A 16,708-nucleotide genomic window follows, 5' to 3' on the forward strand; every position below is an offset into this window, starting at 1 on the left:
TCTTTTTCTGTTCTCTTCTGTCCTTCAGTGATTCTGCTTGTTAACAGGCTTATTAAGGCTGAGATGACTCCATATTTAATATACACAGATGTTGTGGCTCAGATAAAGTCCAGTTTTGTTTTATTTCTTTGCTCTTGGCTGACATATGGCATTGCTATTGTCTGCTTGTGGCCCAGATCTGGCAAACAGGAGCGGTCCGCCCAAGGCCCGTCATTCTACGCTGCATGTGGGCCAGATCATCTTTCCATGTGGGCCAGATGTGGGCCGGATCTGGGATGTCACAATGTTGCTATGTGGGGTAATATTCAACAATATTATTGATCTGCCGGCATTGACACCATTAAATGAGAACTGAACTGAGCTGGACAATGACATCTTTTTTTTTCTCCAAAGCGGCTATAAATGAATTAAATTAATAACTTTTTTACAACAGAAATGAGCCATCACTGAACTTACCTAAGCTGGACTATGATGCTATTTATTTCTAGATCTGCTGTACAGGAGAAACAAACTTTGTTGTATTTTTTTTCTGTTATCAATGTTAAGCTGCTTTTAAAAAATCTGTAGGCCTATTTTAAAAAGCGCTATATAAATAAAGGTGACTTGACTTGACTATTTGTATATTGGAAAATTCTTGATCACATGAGTGCCACTTAAAAGCATCATCACCTGCATTCAAGGGATCTGCTTGTTTTCTTTCTTGTTTTTTTATGCAAATTATGATTACAACAAAATGGCATAAACAGTCCATTTTTAATGTGAAGTTGAGATGGAATGTAAATACATTAACACACCTAAAGGAAAAATAAATAATACAAAAACAAATAGAAATAAATTAATTAAATAATTAAAAATAAAAAGGGGGGCAGAATAATGTCTATTTATGATTTTAAAATGTGTTTCTTTTGCTTTGGGGATAAGAGGAAATCTTATTTATGCCAGCCGCCATATCACCCTGTAGCCCAAAACTAGTCACCCACTGAAGCTAAGCAGGGCTGAGTCTGGTCAGTACCTGGATGGGAGACTCCTGAGAAAACCAGGTTTCTGCTGGAAGAGGTGTTAGTGAGGGCAGGGGGCGCTCACCCTGTGGTCTGTGTGGGTCCTAACGCCCCAGTGTAGTGACGGGGACACTATACTGTCAAAGAGCACAGTCCTTCGGATGAGACGTTAAATCGAGGCCCTGACTCTTTGTGGTCATTAAAAATCCCAGGATGTCCTTCGAAAAAGAGTAGGAGTGTAACCCAGGCATCCTGGCCAAATTTGCCCCTTGGCCTCTGTCCATAAGGGCCTCCTCATCATCCCCATATACAGGTCCTTCTCAAAAAATTAGTATATTGTGATAAAGTTCATTATTTTCCATAATGTAATGATGAAAATTAAACTTTCATATATTTTAGATTCATTGCACACCAACTGAAATATTTCAGGTCTTTTATTGTTTTAATACTGATGATTTTGGCATACAGCTCATGAAAACCCAATATTCCTATCTCAAAAAATTAGCATATCATGAAAAGGGTCTCTAAACGAGCTATTAACCTAATCATCTGCTACAGAGAAGCAGCACTGGACTATTGCTCAGTGGTCCAAAGTACTTTTTTCGGATGAAAGCAAATTTTGCATGTCATTCGGAAATCAAGGTGCCAGAGTCTGGAGGAAGACTGGGAAGAAGGAAATGCCAAAATGCCTGAAGTCCAGTGCTGCTTCTCTGTAGCCCAGGTCAGGCGCTTCTGCCGCTGTTTCTGGTTCAAAAGTGGCTTGACCTGGGGAATGCGGCACCTGTAGCCCATTTCCTGCACACGCCTGTGCACGGTGGCTCTGGATGTTTCTAGTCCAGACTCAGTCCACTGCTTCCGCAGGTCCCCCAAGGTCTGGAATCGGTCCTTCTCAACAATCTTCCTCAGGGTCCGGTCACCTCTTCTCGTTGTGCAGCGTTTTTTGCCACACTTTTTCCTTCCCACAGACTTCCCACTGAGGTGCCTTGATACAGCACTCTGGGAACAGCCTGTTTGTTCAGAAATTTCTTTGTGTCTTACCCTCTTGCTTGAGGGTGTTAATTATGGCCTTCTGGACAGCAGTCAGGTCGGCAGTCTTACCCATGATTGCGGTTTTGAGTAATGAAACAGGCTGGGAGTTTTTAAAAGCCTCAGGAATCTTTTGCAGGTGTTTAGAGTTAATTAGTTGATTCAAATGATTAGGTTAATAGCTCGTTTAGAGACCCTTTTCATGATATGCTAATTTTTTGAGATAGGAATTTTGGGTTTTCATGAGCTGTATGCCAAAATCATCAGTATTAAAACAATAAAAGACCTGAAATATTTCAGTTGGTGTGCAATGAATCTAAAATATATGAAAGTTTAATTTTTATCATTACATTATGGAAAATAATGAACTTTCACAATATGCTAATTTTTTTAAGAAGGACCTGTATATATATTCATTATATATGCAATTCTGGTGCAATATGGCTGCTGCCGCATCATCCAGGTGATGCTGCATATTGGTGGTTGAGGAGATTCCCCCTTCCATATGTGGAAGCGCTTTGAGTACCCAGTAAAAAAGTGCTATATAAATGTAATTTTTTTTTGTTTTTTGTTTTTACAAAGACAAAATTTTATTATCCTTGTGGAGAAATTTAATTGGACGAAAATTCATCATCATATCCAGGCCTTTATCTGGTTCACAGTATCAAGCCTCCCTTATGAAAAGAAAATATATTACCCTATATATGAATGATCAATATATTAAATGGTTTAACCGTATATTTGAAAAATACAGAATAATTGTTATGAGAATAGCAGATGAACCCAAGCGCAGACGGTATGCAAACACACAACGTTTATTATAACAAAAAAACAAAACCCATTAGGGGGCAAAACAGAGGCAATAAAAACGAGGAATAACTAAACAAGATAACACTTGACAAAAACTAGACTATTAAACTAACAGCAAATACAAGATCAAGTGGTTCTTCTAAGACAAGTTACTCACGGGTAGACTCTCACAAAGTGTGACACAATGAACCGGCCCAGGACAGCAAACACAAGTGGATGAAATAGGGGAACACTAATGACAAACAGACTGGGATACTGCTTCAGTGGTAGCAGCAACAGATTCAGACACGGAGGACACAGAGGATGAGGAAACGGGAATCCTGACGGGGGACATAGCAGGCGAAGGGGCAGAACTGGGTGCAGCGCTCTCCGTGGCAGGCTTGGGTGCAACGCTGCCAGTGACAGGCTTGGGTGCGGCGCTCACAGGGACAGGATCGGGTGCGGCGCTCACAGGGGTAGGCTTGGGAATAGAGCTCACAGACACAGTGGGCTCTGGACAAGACATGACGGGCACATCGAGGATCTTGACAAGCTTGGCAAGGTAGTCTGCTAGAGTCTCGGCAGCAACAATGATAGGCATCCGCTTACGAGCAGACACCGCTTGCAGGACTGCTTCTGTAGCTTGATCGGCCGCAGCTCTCACAGAGGCAGATTCAGTAACCGGGCAACCAGCTGCTGATTCAGGGACGGCGCTTGCAGGGGCGGGCTCATGGACGGCGCTTGCAGGGGCGGGCTCATGGACGGCGCTTGCAGGGGCGGGCTCATGGACGGCGCTTGCAGGGGCGGGCTCATGGACGGCGCTTGCAGGGGCGGGCTCATGGACGGCGCTTGCAGGGGCGGGCTCATGGACGGCGCTTGCAGGGGCGGGCTCATGGACGGCGCTTGCAGGGGCGGGCTCATGGACGGCGCTTGCAGGGGCGGGCTCATGGACGGCGCTTGCAGGGGCGGGCTCATGGACGGCGCTTGCAGGGGCGGGCTCATGGACGGCGCTTGCAGGGGCGGGCTCATGGACGGCGCTTGCAGGGGCGGGCTCATGGACGGCGCTTGCAGGGGCGGGCTCATGGACGGCGCTTGCAGGGGCGGGCTCATGGACGGCGCTTGCAGGGGCGGGCTCATGGACGGCGCTTGCAGGGGCGGGCTCATGGACGGCGCTTGCAGGGGCGGGCTCATGGACGGCGCTTGCAGGGGCGGGCTCATGGACGGCGCTTGCAGGGGCGGGCTCATGGACGGCGCTTGCAGGGGCGGGCTCATGGACGGCGCTTGCAGGGGCGGGCTCATGGACGGCGCTTGCAGGGGCGGGCTCATGGACGGCGCTTGCAGGGGCGGGCTCATGGACGGCGCTTGCAGGGGCGGGCTCATGGACGGCGCTTGACGAAGGATGGGAGGCTACCCTCTTCCTTTTTCTACTAGGTCGGGAAGCAATGGTCACAGCAGGACTCGTGATCAGCTGGATGGGCTCAGCGGAAGACAAAAGAGGAACTGGGAAGAGCATCTCTGGTTGGGTAAGCTCAGATGAAGATGATTCCGAAGGGGAATCCCATGAAACCCGTCTCCCTCGTTTACCACGGAGGTCAGTGGGTGTGGAAGACGCCTCTGGAGTCGTGGGGGAACCAGCCTGGCCCCCAAGCGTCGCAACGCCTATCATACGACCCTCCAGGATGACAGGAAGACAGGCAGAAGGTGAAGACCTCGAGGATGCCGCCCCAGACTCCTCCCGGGAGAAGTGGTCATACAGTCGGGAGAAGTTTGACAAGATCCACTCACCCTCGGGTGAGTATGGAAGGGTGACACTCTTGTTGAGGGGGGAAGACAACCGGACTTCTTCAAGGGGGTCCAGACAATGCTTGGCAGAGAAGAACAAACGGTCTGCTGGGTTCTTCCCTGTGCCGGTTCATTCTGTTATGAGGATAGCAGCTGAACCCAAGCGCAGACGGTATGCAAACACACAACATTTATTATAACAGAAAAACAAGGCAAAACAAAACCCACGAGGGGGCAAAACAGAGGCAATAAAAACGAGGAATAACTAAACAAGATAACACTTGACAAAAACTAGACTATTAATTAAACAGCAAATACAAGATCAAGACGTTCTTCTAAGACAAGTTACTCACGGGTAGACTCTCACAAAGTGTGACACAATGAACCGGCCCAGGACAGCAAACACAAGGGGATGAAATAGGGGAACACTAATGACAAAGACAGGTGAAGCTGACCAGACAAGGACAGGTGAAACTGACTAGACAATAATGACAAGAAGAGGGTAACAAGGGGGCGGAGTTACGTAACAAGACAACACAAGCACATGGCCGAACACTAAGCCATGTGCTTGCACACAAAACATGATTCTGTCATGATCTGCCTCACGACTAGGGAAAATCAAGGGCAAGAGGGCAGAATCATGACAATAATATAATAAATTTAATTGGATGAAAATTATCAACGTATCTCAGGCCTTTACGGTATCAAGCCTCCCTCCCTTCAAGCCTCCCTACGGTATCAAGCCTACAGTACCTTTGATACCTTTACGGTATCAAGCCTCCCTTATTAAAAGAAAATATATCCCTATATATGAATAATTGTGTTACAGTAATCCAAACCAACTAATTACAATTTCAGCTGAAAGCCTACCCAGTTGTCCTATTTTTAGCCTCTACAATAGTAAATTGTTTGTTTGTTTTGTTTTTGGATGTTTTCGTTGTTGTTGTTGTTGTTGTTTGTAATTATTATTGCTTCAGCATTTAGTTTTTTGTCATTTTTATTGCTTCAGGATTTTGTTGTTGTTGTTTCAACTTTAAATGTTTTGCATGTGAATTACAGTACTATATGTAAAGATATAGAAAAAAAACTAATTGCTGCATTTCTTATGAATGCTTTATGCTGTAATACAGTCAGTAAAATGAAAAGATATTATTCTTATCATATAAGGAATATTTATGTAAAAGAAATCATTCAATCTTTTTAAAATAAAAGTTCATGATTTATGTAATGCTCCCTGTTGTTAGTGTTTTTTAGGTCAGTGTGTAATGAATGAAAATGTATTTTTCTGAATGAAAATTATTGCCAGTGTTATGGAGGTACAAGCTTATTTTGAGACATATATGAAGTGTTTTGTTGGTCTGAGTGAGTTTTGGAAGTGAGAGTAACAGTCTGCATTACCAAGATGAATCCTGGCCAAACAGTGACCCCCAACCAGATGAACTGGATAAATATTGTGAAAGTTCTGATCCAATCTGACCTCTGACCTATAATGCTGCTTAAATCATAATCATGATTTGATTATGAATTTCATTCCTAAATAGGCCATATCTGTGTATGAGAACAAGCTTTACACTTCAAGCACTAAACACCTGAACCAGCTAAGCAAGGTCATCAGAATATCTAGAAATGTCCAGGAAAGTGTGTTTAGCTGAACTCTGCAGAACATGATCCTCCAGGGTCAGGACTGTGTTAAATCTATAAATGAATGTGGTGTCTGCATGCAGATTTGTAGGTCAGTCAGTACTCAGTACAAATGGAATCTAAACTTTATTCTGTTCTCACAACAAGCCAACAAAACTGCAATGTTTTTGAACTTTTGAAGATGTCTTTTTCACATTTTTGTCTTTATCACATACCCTGCTTGAACCTTACTAACTGAACTAATGTTACTGCAGGAAGTGGAGAAAAAATTAATACTGTTTTACACAAAACTCTTAGTGACTTCAAGCACATTGGATAGGCCTGCAACTTACTTCTGTGATGACAAAATCTTCAGATCTGCATTCAGGGCATTGCCTGAGTTCATCCATTGGTTACTATGTTTTGGTTAGGACATTTCAAGATGCAGTTTTGTGTGTGTGTGTGTGTGTGTGTGTGTGTGTGTGTGTGTGTGTGTGTGTGTGTGTGTGTGTGTGTGTGTGTGTGTGTGTGTGTGTGTGTGTGTGTGTGTGTGTGTGACAGTAGGCTGCGGTAGGCTAATTATTTACGACAGCGGTAATGGACAATTCCACTTCCAACCTGTAGGGTGACCGCAGAGGAAAAGTTCCTTGGTGTTGCTTTAAAATGGCTGCTAGGTTTGCCCTTTGTGCTGCTCCCTGTGTACTGGAAACAATCTCCTGAATCTGTCTGGATAAATTTTCCAAACCATGAGAGGACTCCAACAGCTCCTCGATTTGTGATTTAAGGTTCTGAAAAACAGAATTTTCAGCATCTCTCCGACTACTAAAAAAACAAGGTTACCACATAAATCATTTTCACTTATAAAAGTTTATTTTAAAAGGGGGGGTTACAATCAGGCAATTGGGACAAACCTTAAAAGGAAATACTCAGAAGTATAACAAAAAGTTATATGTAGATTTCTGTTCTGACTTGCTTTTACTTTTTAGGGAGGGCAATTTTAGACACTGTGTACTCGGGTATCAAAAAAGATAATCATCATCATCATCATCATAAAAAAAATACTTTGCAGGCCTATCCAATGTGCTTGAAGTCACTATAAGAGTTTTGTGTAAAACAGTATTCATTTTTTTCTCCACTTCCTATGGTAACATTTGTTCAGTTAGTAAAGTTCAAGCAGGGTATGTGATAAAGACAAAAATGTGATAAAGACATCTTCAAAAGTTCAAACACATTGCAGTTTTGTTTGCATGTTGTGAGAACAGAATAAAGTTTAGATTCCATTTGTACTGACTGACCTACAAATCTGCATGCAGACACCACATTCATTTATAGATTTAACACAGTCCTGACCCTGGAGGATCATGTTCTGCAGAGTAAAACTTGTTCTCATACACAGATATGGCCTATTTATGAATGAAATTCATGCATTTATTTGTCATTTAAACTGATGCAAACGGGGAAAGAGAGTAGAAAAGACGTATTATCCTGTCGCCCCCTCTATTGGACAGCATTAAGTAGTACGGCCTTCATTGCTCAGATAACACAAATCAATGGGATTTTTTGGGACAGTAAATCTGACCAACTTAGAAAAGATATAACCAAGTCAGAGCAGTCTGAAGCTCTAAGCCGAGTTTGGTGAAGCATTAAAGTTCTAGGCGGAGTCAATTTCTCATAATAATAATAATAAACAATAATAATAATAATGTTTAAATAATATAGGCTATGCTGGCTTTCTCAAGCAAACATAATGTCATGTTGTTGATATGTAATACTGCACATGGAAACGCGGGTGGAATGAGCCACGACAAGGAGATTCTTTCACAAGTTTTACTGAAGTTCTTCGGACAAAGATGTAAGTTACAGTTCACAGCGCACTCACCAACAGTGTTACATTCATGAACACAGACTTATATCAGGTTTCTGCAGCTGATAGGCGCCCTTGCTCCGACACTGGACGGCAGTTTTTCCGACGTGCGATGAGCATGCGAGCTACCTTCAAGAACAACAACTAACGTTACCAGCGTATCTTCATGCTCTAAACTAAGGAGTGCGTATCTGAACAACCAATGAGCTACAAGAACACAGTAGGCAGTTAAGGGATTTAAAGGGCCAGGTTACAACAATAATAAAGAAGACTCAGAGAAACATCGACCAATTCAGTATTAATAAAATTGTGTTAGTTTTATGATAAAACTAATAACATAAAGGTATGCGGTGCTCATAAACCGACATGATTTTAATTAATCCCAAACCCTGCTAATTCCGTCAATTAATGGACGACGCCCCTTCGTTCTCTTCCATTGGCGAGAAGCGAAGCCGTCATTGTCCCGATATGGCGCTGACATCTTGGGACTTGAGTCTGCGCAGTTGCGATTTCGGGACCAGACATGCGCAGTAGTGAGGAGGAAGTAAAGCCGCGAAATCAACATCCCGCTCTGGTCCCGCCCTCACTCTCACTGAATCAATTGTAAGCACGCGCCTCTGCTGCAGAACAACCCATTATGTCGGTGTGAAATAATCAATTATAGAAATTTCGATATTAAATTTAAAGCTCCAATCTCCTCAGTCCTCCAAAGATCCCGAAAAAAAGTCCGTTGCTGCTTCAGTGACTACTTTGCTCAGAGAACCTGTCAATCACAGCTGTCAATCATGTACGCCACAGCGCCGTTTTTATAGCATCAAATAACTAACTAAAAACAAACTTATTTTAAAAACAAACACTTGAAATTACATCGGCGTGATGAAATCTACAGTAAATAACAGAAACTATCTTTGGAAAAAAGATATGTGAAGTGTAATTTAATTGTTTAGTTGGTCTCACGTCCCATTGAATAACATGGGCAGGCGGGGTTTATGAGCTATACTAGGACCAGTCACCGGGGGGCGATCGAGGCGCTTTGGCTTCACTTTTCAGGGCTTGTGCGGCACGCTTGGTACCGATACTAAAATGTGACGTGGAAGCACTGCAGATCACTGATTGGTCAGACAGACAGAATCGTCACTACCAGCGTCATTGTATTTGCGAGACATAAAACCCGCTAGATTTAAATAGCCAGTAACAGCCGGCTAGTAAAAGCAGAAAGTAAAATTCCTCCTCAGTATCACCTGGATTTGCTAATTAGCACAGTTTTTCAGCCAGGAGATAGAACTAATTAGTGAAATCAGCTGGCTGAGTTAATGGGTGGAATAAATATATGGCAGGACTTTTACTTTCTGACCCCTGGAATTGACACCTCTGACGATCAGTCATAATCCCACCCACTTTGAAGCGGTACTAACTGCAGTGGAAAAGCAACCGAGCTAAAGCGAACCGAGCCGTGCCGCGCGAGTCGTACCACGCAGTGGAAAAGCGAATCGAGCCGAACCGTACTGAGCCGTACCGAGTCGTACCATGCAGTGGAAAAGCAGCATTATTCTGCCTGACAGAAAGAAAAGCTCGTACTGAAGGCGGAGCGGTTTGACCAATCACATGAAAGGGGCGTGTCAGCGCCGCCTACGTGTGCGAATGAAATATCAAAAACATAAACAGATCTGTAAACCACAAACGAAAAATGAAAAATCGAGCCAAAATCTAATTTTTGTTTTTTTAAACTAAACAAACAAAAAAAAACGAATAAACGAGCTGGTTTTAATTTCCAAACAGGAAATGAAATGATCAAAACATTCATTCAGTCGTTTTTTTTTAAATACTGAAAGTAGAAAATTAGAAAACAGTTCCTTTTTCTTTTCTTTTTTTCCTTCTTTTTTCAAAAAAACCCGAAAACCAAGAAATCGGCTTGATTTTTCGTTTTTCGTTCTGAGGTAGAAAAATCAATAAACAGCTTGATTATTCAATTTCTACACGTGGGCGGGAATGAAACGCCCCTTTCCTCTGATTTGTCACAGCCAAAGATCAAACTGTTCATCAGGGGCACGTTCAAGTTCAAAATGGTGAGCTACGGTTTTGTCGGGGCTGAACGCAGCCCAGTTATGCCTCAGCTCCGCACAGCAGAATAAGAGTCCGTGCGGATTCTTTACGCATTGCATATACATTTCATATTTTTCTCATCAAACAACCAAACTAAGGAATGGCTCGACACAACTCGTACCCGGGAAGAGTCTAGACAGGGCTGTAGGTCTTGTTTTATTCAAATAAAATAATAGCCTATAATTTATATCTCAAGGATGCGCGTTTGTGCGCGGCGCACTGGGTCATGTTGAGAGGGAAACACGCGCGCGCCTCACATCATTGTAAAAATGCATTTTATTATAAGCCTATTCAGAAATGGTGTAAAAGGCTGGTAAATAAAATACAACATTAACATTATAAACACTATTTATAATATATGCGTATTTTACTTCCCTTTACTGTAGCCTATTTAATATCCTTAAATTAATGCTATTCAGAAAACAACAAGAATGAAAAATAAGTAACATTAGCCACGTATAATAAAAAATATACTTAGCCTATAAAAATAGCCTAGTGTCCCCTTTATTACAAACAACATTTAGGCTATTTTAAACGCCAAGCCTAAACAAATTTATTTTAATCGAAACTGAAACTGTAGCGAAGTTGGGTTCGCACATCTCTCTTTTGGTCCAAAGTTTCCATATTTGGAATGTAACGTTTGGAATTGGGATGCTAAATTTTCTAGCGCCGTTATTAATGTAAAGAAGGTTTCCTACTTTAGTCAAGTCCCTTATATATCAGCATCTTCACAGTAAGGGAAATTAGTTTGGAATACCAGCAAGTAGGTGGTGACTGACGGCACAACCTTTAATATTGTATACAACAGACAATTAAATTAAGCAGAATAACTTTTATATATGTTTGGTTGACTGTGTTTTATTTTAATAATGAACAGGCTGCGATGTCAAGCTAGCAATGCCAGAAGTGAACGGATAGTATGTTGTGTGAGCGCGCGATGCGGCGCCATTACGTGGACTTGTTCTTCAGCAGGGGAAATAACTTAATACTCTGTCATTTAATACTCTGTCATTTAATACTCTGTCATTCGAAACAGTAAAATATATATTTTTATTTCTGTACATTCAAAATGATTACAAAATGTCATATGCCTTTGAAAAATAAAGAAAACAACATGATGCGTGTCTCGGTCTCCTTGAACATCTTTCTGGCGCACACCAAAAATGAACCAAAATCTAAATAGCCTTTGGGGCACCTCAATATTTAGATTATTTGAAGTAAAATGCATTATATAGGGCTAAGTCACTTAGAAATAAATCACAGCGTGCTTCATGATAAAAACGTGACTTTACAGTCCGGAAAATATAAATTACCCAGTGGGCATATGATGTCAATTTAACATCAATATGACATCAAACATTATGTCAAAATGACGTCACGAAATAGGTCAAAAATGAAAGTCATATTGACGTCAAAGTGTCAATGTCATTTTGATGTTATTTTGATGTCATGCTTTGTTGGCATTTGATGTCAATTCAACATTTATTTGACATCAAGATGTTGATAAGAGAGCATAAACCACCCACGAACATAGTCTCAGCATGTTTGCGATGCGCTAGAGGAGTGAGGGGTCCGAGGAGGTGGTCTCGTCGGAGAACACTCACTGTAATCCTCAGATCACCAATGCTATTAACCAAAGTAGTCCCTCTCCGGTGGCCACCAGAAGAGGAACTAGATCGGGGAATAGGCAAAGGGACTCCACCTCGTTGAGGCACTTGAGTCTCGACCGCGCATCTAGAGCGCCGAATGACGTGCGCTGGGTTGCCGTGACAACCCGCGCTGTCAGCCGGCTGCTCGACGTTACACTGCACGCTGAGCGGCTCAAGCCTTTACGAGAAAGGGGAGACGAACAACGTGCCAACGTGGTCATGCTCTCATGAGAGAACATGAACCACCCACGAACGCAGTCTCATCATGCTTACACCCAGGCACTTGAAACAGTGATCGTGGCCGTCAAATGAGGATAGGAAACGACCGCATCCAGAAATACACGGGTGAAACCTCATCCTGAAAAGGACGCGATCATCACCCGTGTTGCTCATTTCACAGAAAATGCTCTCTTATTGTGCTGAAGCACACAGGGATAAACTCGGCAACACAGCGGGGAAACTGCCCGCTGTGCGCACTCAACCGAATACCAGCTGTGACAACAGCTCTTTGAAAAAAGGCAGATCGCGTGAAGCAGCAGCTGGTACCCGGGAGATCGCGAAGATCGCTGAAGCACCTTCACACCAACACAGAGAGGTCTCGGAGAAAACAGCAGACTCGTTGAGCGTGAAGATAGATTACTAATCTTGAAGCTCATCCACTCAGAGGACACAACCGGTCGGATCCGAAGCAAAAAGCAAATGTGTATGCGCTTGCTTCCGCTTTATACCCGCACTGGTAGTCGACGCGCGGAATGCATATCTTGCATGCCAATGTTTATTGGCTCGTTTTAGTTCACTCGAAGGCAGTTGGTCTCCCTAGCGTGATCCCAATTCGTTGGAAACTCCTCCGACGAGACGTAGGTGTTCCCACGAAAGGGAACAAAGTCAGAGATTAGGCTCTAAATGAGTTCAGTGATTCAGGTCAAATGATGATTGTGTCAAAACATAACCAACACCATCAGATACCGTTACTCTTTGTTCATCTGGCTGTTTCAGCAGCCAAACAAAATCTAGAGTTATAAACCTTAGGGTCAAGAGCCCAACTAAAGCAAACATTTATCACCAAAATGGTGACTTAAAATTGTGATTAGCCTACTGAAACTTGTTAACATCAGGTGTCTTCAATATTGGCAAATCATCACTCAATTAATCATATCAGCAGAGGTCAAAATCTTGACATCAAATTGACATCGACACTTTGACGTCAATATGACTTTCATTTTTGACCTATTTCGTGACGTCATTTTGACATAATGTTTGATGTCATATTGATGTTAAATTGACATAATAATGACAGTATTTTTTTCGCGATTTGTATAGATGACACGCAGCGACATATAGGCCTACAGTATTATCAGCTGTATGATGTCTTTTTACCCTGAAATGTTTAATTTCGAGAGAGACCCGGCGCGCGCAGCAAGGGAGACTAAATAAACTTGCTAAACAGAGATCCAGCGCGCGAGAGAGAGGCAAAGAAAAACGCATGTTCTTAATTTATGTTGCTTTGGACTATTTTCGTTTTGTACTGTTTTAGTTGTTTAATTTAGCTGTAATTTTTTTGGCAATACAAATTTAAAATGTCGCAAGAATAAGATTCCGTGTTTCTTATTTTGCATCGCAAATGAAATAAACTCTAAACTCGATGCATCTGTTTTAAATTTAAAAAAACTGTCCCGACACTAAACCTTGAAATGTTCGATGCGGTTTCAAACTTAAGTAATTTTAGTGTTTTTTTTACACAATAATTTAGCAGACTAAAGACAAGCTTCTTCATTTTCATTTTATGACGCAATCGGCTGACAATCTTCCTTCATCAGCAATGTCACCACCAGGGTGGCCACCCCTGGCCGACTCCTGGCCACCCCAATGGCCAGTATAAATTTTAGTAGCATCAGTTATGCATTTCATAAATAAGTCAAAAATATTCTTTAGTAAAAGAAGACGGGAAATCATGCGTCGTGACGTGCTTTTTACACAAAATATTCCTTTTAGTCTAAATAGCCATTAATTTCACTCTATTCGCGTTTGGTGTGAACGCAGCATATTGAACAGGCTGTGATGTCAAGATTGCAAAGCTGTAGTGTGTGTGTGTGTGTGTGTGTGTGTGTGTGTGTGTGCGCGCGCGCGGCGCGATCGGACTGTGTGTGTGAGAGAGAGAGAGAGAGAGAGAGGCATGGGCGCGATCAAACTGTGTGTGTGTTTGAGAGAGAGAGAGAGAGAGAGTCCCAGAGTCACCCCCCTCCGTCCCCCACTCAACTCAGCCCAGCTTACTGACCTCTACATCCCTCCTGCTGCTGAGACCTAACCACAATCTCTCCGCAACCCAACCATACGCGCCAACCCGTTTGACTAAGGCTGTCGAGCCCCACTGGTGCGTTAATATGCAGTTTCAGTGGCAACGGTTCCGTATGGCATACCACCTACCGCAAAACACAATATCTGCCCAACCACCCGTCATTCAAGCAATATACAACAGGAACGTAATGACTGTAAATACTATACAACCTATACAAATAAACCAACAGACTCTTCAAGTTTTCAAGAATTCTACGAAACCGTAGCATGGCGGCCTGTACACAGCCAGCTAGAATCTTTCCGTCTCAACCACAGCCAGTTGCTGCTCCTTTCTGCTGCTTCAGATAAGTTCTTTAATGTGCGACGCAACTCTTGGCCACTGAATCCGACGTCTCTGAGGAACCGGGTTGTGCCACAAAACCTCGACAACCCACTTCCACTGGATAAACCTGGACTCTCCATCCTCGCTGTTCTGCTTCAGTGGCCAGATGAGCATAGCGCAGTTTCTTCCTCTCATATGCCTCATCTACCACATCCTCCCATGGCACCGTTAACTCTATCAATTGAACAATGCATGCTGATCCAGACCACAAAACAATATCTGGTCGTAGGTTAGGGGTGGCAATCTCAGGTGGAAAATAAGCCGCTGATCAAGATCAGCCAGCATCTTCCAGTCCCTAGCAGCTTCCAGTTGTCCTGGGCGAGAATTGGTGTTAGCACCTTTTCTTGGTGGTTGCTCGCCTGGGCGGAGGAATATTGTCTTCTGCGTGTAATGTTTTGCTAGAACAGGCGGCAACGTATTGGTCATACTACACTTGCCTTCCAAGGATAAAGCCAAACATCGCAATACTTGGTCATGGCGCCAAGTAAACCGACCTTGGCTAAGAGCCACCTTACATCCTGTCGAAATGTGCCTTAATGTGGCAGGTGATGAACACAAAGGACAAGAGGGATCCTCTCCTACCCAGAGGTTTAGGTTCTGCGGTGATGGGAGATCATCATATGTTGACCTAATACGGAAACTGATCCTACTCTCTTCCATTGACCATGCATGCTTGCGTTGTTCCACACTCTCCCATCTCATCCACTCTCCCTGCTTGGCCTGGGAAATGGGCTTTATACATCTCATCCTCTCCTCCTGCTTTCGCACCTCGTTGACTACCAGCTTCCTCCTTTGAGCTGGGCCTGCCTTGTGCCATTTAGGAGGAGCTAAACTGAGCCCAAAACCCCCTCTTCCATGCTGTACCTGTCCCACAATATCCCCAATTTAATAAACCTGTACAAAGACCTCCAGATAAATACTGGGCTTCTATATTTACACATTTAAGTGCTGCAAAACATATTGAGCTATGACATCCTAAGACATTAAAAATTATTCTATATTTAAATTATCTCATGTATGTTGCTATTGTGGTTCACTATCATAGGCCTAGTCCAAAATAGCACACTTCATATGAATTTTCGGTGTAGTTATTTCATATGTCCAATAAATCCATGAGACTGTAGGGTGTCTCATTTTTCATTTTAGGTTTTAGAAGGTTTGTCATGCATACTTTGTGGTTGATATATGCCCTCGATGCGCACTTTTGCAGAGCCCACACTGATGCAAGCTCTACAGCACACTTTTTTTCGACAATCAAAGCAGGGTTACGTTTTTGCACGTCGTGCACTATAACCCTAAAGGCAACAGGGTGGCGGCTTGTTTATATATATATATTATAGCAGCGAGCAGCGATGAAGGGCCAAAGCCGGCGGCACCGCCATCCCCGGTACCTTTAGGTAACTAAAGGCACCGGGGTTGCGGTGCCACCAGCTTGGGCCCGTCATGTGAGGAGTGTGAGGACCCTCTAGGAATTGCTCTGTTTCTTATTATTAGGGCCCGAGCACCGATGGTGTGAGGACCCTCTTGGAATTGCTCTGTTTATTTTTATTAGGGGCCAAGCACCGAAGGTGCGGAGGCACCTATTGTATCTGTTCCGGTTCTTATTAGGGGCCAAGCACCGAAGGTGCGGAGGCACCTATTGTATCTGTTCCGGTTCTGATTCTTCTTCTTCCTCTTCTGACTGGGCGTCAATGGCAGCCCATAGAACCGTTTCCGGGAAAGTTGTTTTGTTTTGACATTCTGATAGAGGACAGTCCCAACATTAAATACACCAATTTTGGTGTCTCTAACTCATTGCCTCTAGCGCCACCACCTGTCCAAAATTTCACTTTTATTATGCTAATAACTTTTGAACTGTAAGGCCTATCGACAAAAGAGCTCACGACGATTCGATTGCATCCTATGACGTCATTTTCCGTCATAAAAATATGGCCGCCATTTTTAATTGTTCAAAAAACCTACTTTTTCGAACTCGTCCTAGACGGTTTGTCCGATTTTCACCAAAACCGTACCAGATCCTCTTCAGGCAGTGGGGCCAAAAATTTGTGGAATTCAAGTTGATTCGTCAAACCGTTTTTGATAAACGTACGAAAACATTTTACGTAGCGCTTGCAAAAACAGACGTAAGGCTGTATCTCCGCAACGCTTTATCGTATTAAGACCATACTTGGTACACGTCATCACAAGCATGACCTGAGGC

This window comes from Siphateles boraxobius, unplaced genomic scaffold, assembly GCF_051911475.1.
Source record: "Siphateles boraxobius isolate OS27281-9 unplaced genomic scaffold, OSU_SipBor_1 6, whole genome shotgun sequence".
Classification (NCBI taxonomy): Eukaryota; Metazoa; Chordata; class Actinopteri; order Cypriniformes; family Leuciscidae; genus Siphateles; species Siphateles boraxobius.